Source organism: Penaeus monodon, chromosome 24 (assembly GCF_015228065.2).
Source record: "Penaeus monodon isolate SGIC_2016 chromosome 24, NSTDA_Pmon_1, whole genome shotgun sequence".
Taxonomy (NCBI): domain Eukaryota; kingdom Metazoa; phylum Arthropoda; class Malacostraca; order Decapoda; family Penaeidae; genus Penaeus; species Penaeus monodon.
Window position 1 is genome coordinate 10,566,413 of NC_051409.1, and position 277 is coordinate 10,566,689.

The 277-nt window shown below is 44.4% G+C and overlaps 1 protein-coding gene across 1 annotated transcript in view; it reads left to right on the forward strand.

Moving 5' to 3' along the window:
* The window catches only part of LOC119588850, a gene marked incomplete in the record, with an annotated part of 17,740 nt that overhangs the window by 5,501 nt on the left and 11,962 nt on the right, over positions 1-277 (forward strand).

Below are 277 nucleotides of genomic sequence, written 5' to 3' on the forward strand. Positions count from 1 at the left end.
TTAGTTAACAAGGCGCTTCCTTTGAACTTCTTTCAATGGACTTCCGCTGCCTACTCGGCCCCTCGATGCACCCTGCATTTGGGGGCGAATCTTATCGAGTGTTCCGTAACTTAATATCTAGATGTGTTTTTCTTTCTTGATTATCCAACTCGGTAAATGTGAAGATAAATCAGAATCAGTCTGCCTTGGCGCGTCCACAGCTGTTGTTTGGGTGAAGGCGTGACGCTTGCTGTATTTTAACATTACATTGTGCTGATGTTGGTGGATGTGTGAGTAT